The sequence below is a fragment of the Telopea speciosissima genome, chromosome 3 (assembly GCF_018873765.1).
Source record: "Telopea speciosissima isolate NSW1024214 ecotype Mountain lineage chromosome 3, Tspe_v1, whole genome shotgun sequence".
In the NCBI taxonomy this organism is placed as follows: domain Eukaryota; kingdom Viridiplantae; phylum Streptophyta; class Magnoliopsida; order Proteales; family Proteaceae; genus Telopea; species Telopea speciosissima.
The window spans coordinates 54524994-54528974 of record NC_057918.1 but is presented as its reverse complement, the minus strand read 5'-3'; the positions used below and the strand labels follow the sequence as shown (position 1 = coordinate 54528974).

The 3981-nt window shown below is 41.1% G+C and overlaps 1 non-coding gene across 1 annotated transcript; it reads left to right on the top strand.

Moving 5' to 3' along the window:
- Positions 1–2299: 2299 nt before the first annotated feature.
- On the top strand, positions 2300–2406 carry LOC122657209. The gene has a single exon (XR_006332277.1). It is a non-coding gene; the product is annotated as a small nucleolar RNA R71 (small nucleolar RNA).
- Positions 2407–3981: the final 1575 nt, after the last annotated feature.

The window sequence follows — 3981 nt, the reverse complement described above, 5'->3', positions numbered from 1 at the left end:
TCTTTCTTGATTGCCTCTTTCATCACAGGATTAGCCCTCCTTTGGGCTTCCCTAGAAGGTGTGGAACTCTCCATCAAATGTATATGATGTTGAACAATGGAGGGGCTAATACCTTTGATGTCAGACATGGTCCAACCTATGGCTTCCTTATTGTCCTTTAGAAGCTTAATCAACTCTTCTTCCTGAATAGAAGTCAAATCAGAAGCAATAATAACAGGAAGAGTATGATCATGTCCTAAGAAGACATACTTGAGGTTGGAGGGCAATGCCTTCAACTCTAATGTGGGGGGCTCAATAATAGAGGATTTGGGAATGGAAGTGGATAGGGGTCCAAGGGGCTCCAAAGGTGGTTGGATGCTCCAAACCTCAGATAAGGGAGTATCATCAACACCCTCCAATTCTTGCATACATTCTTGAAATCCCGAATCAAAATCAATCTCAAAGAATGTATCAATATCATCGGGAAATCCTTGAAGCATATGCACCTCTTCATCCATGCCAAGCTGCTTGCCCAACCTAAACACATTGAAGTCAACAGAAGTATTGCCAAAAGATAATTTCATGAGACCATTCCTGCAATTGATTAAAGCATTACTGGTAGCTAGGAATGGTCTACCCAATATGATTGGGATTTGGTCCTTGAAGTTGGCAGTGGGTTGAGTATCTAAAACAATAAAATCTACAGGAAAAATAAATTCCCCAACCTTCAACAGGACATCTTCAATCATTCCCTTAGGAACTTTAACCGACCGATCTGCAAGTTGAAGAGTAATTTTGGTTGGTTTCAGTTCTCCCAATCCCAGTTGTTGGTAGACATGAAAGGGTAAGAGGTTCACACTTGCACCAAGATCCAATAAGGCATGATCAATAGTAGTATGGCCTATAGTGCAAGAGATGGTGGGGCTTCCCGGATCCTTATACTTGGTCACTCGGTCGTGAGATTAGAGAACTAAGGTTAGCAGCCAAGAATGCCTTTTTGGGCACATTGGTGGTCCACTTTTGGGTGCATAAGTCTTTGAGGACTTTAGCATAAGCGGGGATCTGGGCAATAGCATCCAACAAGGGGATATTCACCTGAACCTGTTTGAACACATCCAATATCTTCTCCATAGAAGGAGACTTCTTGCTAACCAACCTATTTGGGAAAGGGGCAGGTGGGGTATAAATTCTTTCAGGGTTGGTCTTTTTAACTTTCTCAACAGAATCCTCTTTGGTTTCCTCAACCAAATCATCTGGTATATCTTTAGGTTCATCAGACGAACCTGAAACTATAGGCACTTCAATGGCCTCTTCAGAAGGGGGAGAGTCAACAAGAGTATGAGATGATAAAGACTGAGGTGCACTAGCCTGTTGATACTCACGGCCACTCCTTAAAGCATAAACAACATTTACCTGTCTAGAGGGCCCTTGGTGCTGTTGGCCTTGTGCAACATTGGTTGGAGGAGCTTGGGTACCTTGCTGAATATGAACCTGATGCCTAGGATTTGGCTCAGTGGCTAGGTAACTTCCCGTTTCCCTCTCATGCAGGATTGTGACAAGCTGGGTGAGTTGTTTTTCCATGTTATTGTGGCTTGTCATGAGAAGAGCTATCTTGTTGTCCATCTCATTCAGTCTTGTTGCCTCTCCTATATTGGTAAACCCTGGGGGTTGCTGATAAGGTGCAAGGAGAGGAGGCCTAGCAGAATTAATAGAAGATCCTGGATGAGGACGAGGGGAAAAGGGGTTAGGAGACATTCCTTGGCTTTGTGGTGCATAGTTGGTCCTTTGGGCACCAACTTGGCCTTGATGGTTAAAGTTGGATGGGCCTGCTTGGTTCCCTTGATTCCATGAGAAATTGGGGTGATTTCTCCATCCTGGATTGTAAGTATTGCTATATGGGTTATTTTGGTAGAGAGCACTTACATTCTCAGTGTTGGAATTGCCCACCAAGGTGTTGGGGCATTCCTCAAAAAGGTGTCCAGGGGTTTGGCACCAACTGCATACCGACACATGGTTGACCTGGTTGACCGGATTAACTGGTATAGACTCTTTAAGAACTATGGACTCCAACCGTTTTATGAGGCTATCAAGTTTGGCCTCCTTGGCTGGCATACCCTTAATGAGATACCCCTTAGTGGTCCTTTCAGCCTCTTGGGAAGATTCCCATTCCCTAGTCTTATCAGCCAAGTTGGTTAAGAATGTCCATGCATCATTCTCCTCAGAAAAAGAAGTAAAGCCTGCTGGACACATAGACTCTACAAGTTGCTTGGTCTGATAATCAATACCCTCATAAATAATTTGGCATAGCTGCCATAAGTCAAAACCATGGTGAGGGCATTCTAAGAGGAGGTCCTTGAATCTTTCCATGAATTTAGAAAAGGACTCATGTGATTTCTGCCTGAACTGGAGGATGTCACTTTTAAGCTTATTGGTCTTGTGAAGAGGGAAGAATTTTCTCAAAAAGACAATGGTGAACTCATCCCATGTATTAATGGAGTTTGTTGGCAGTCCATAGAGCCACTTCTTGGCCTGGTCTTTCAGGGCAAAGGGTATAAACCTAAGCCTAACTGCATCATCAGTCAAATTCTAGACCTTAATTAGAACACAGACCTCCTCAAATTCCCTAAGGAAGAGATATGCATCCTCATTAGCCATCCCATGGAAATGGGGTAGCATGCTGATGAAGTTGGTCTTGAGTTCATAGTTATTCCCTGTAACAATAGGCAGACTAATGCATGAGGGCTGTGCAGCCCTGGTGGGGTAAAACCTATCCTTAAGAGTCTTGGGTTGTTGGTCACCCATGGTCAAATGTGGTAGAGAAGGTGGTCTTCTAAGAAGACGATTACTTGAATCACGAGTCCACACCTTAGCCACCTAAATAGATATGAGGTCTCCTTTAGAAAAATTAAAGAAAAATAAAACACTTAAAAAAAAAAAAAAAAACTAGAAACAAGAGGGACCCCAAGGTAGATAGTGCATCTCTATCCCTCAAAAATCGAAACAATGGTTCAAAAGCTGTAAGGATGCCATATAGGTTGACAGCAAAGGAACCCGTATAGTCTTCTATAGCCACCTACGTGCGACTCCAATATGGATTCTAATGTAGAATGGAGGTCTACTATACATTTATGTTTCCAACACTCTCACTATGTCGCTTTCCTGTTATCAAGAGTGGTCACCTCCAAAGATAAGTCACATGTCAATCTACCCAACCAAGTCAAGATGTAGCGTCATAGGTAACTTAATCTTATGAGGGACACCAAAAGATGGAGGGTTGAAGCATATGAAGGACTTTAGATTGGGCGCACACTATTTGAAACAGAAGAGAAACAAGAAGAGGTTTTCAAAAACTGATTTTTTTTTTTTTTTTTTCAAAAAAAAAGAAGAGAAAATAATAAACTAAAACACTTCGAACTACTTAAAAATCAGATAAATAAAATGGACAATAATCTCCCCGGCAACGGCGCCAAAAACTTGTTTGAGTTAAAATAAAATCGCAAGCGTACGGATCAATCGTAGCTACGGGTCGAACACGAGGAGATATACGCCACTCTATTTAACTAACTTAAAAGTAATGCAAAATGAACCAAATTAAAGTGTTAAATTAAACTAATTAAACTAACGAAAATCAATGCATCCTAACTCATAAGCATCTAACAAAATTAAGGGATTAAATAGGCGTCCTAACACATGAGCATCTAACCTATCAAACTAAAGCGAATTGAAAGGAATAAAAATGCAGCCACACATACTAACCACATAAAAAGAAATAAGGGAATAAAAATGCATCCATTTACATTTCTAAAAAGCTTTAAAACATCTCCTTAGCATCATCTCCTTCATTTTCACAAGAATTCACCTAAACCTTGAAAAGCACAAGAAAGCACCGAGTAACTCTGTCCAATGTGGTAAAATGTATAATTTATGCCCTAAAATTTCACACATAAATGTGCTCATCAGGCAACTCCTTTTTCATTGGTCTATGGAATAGAAGCATAATTA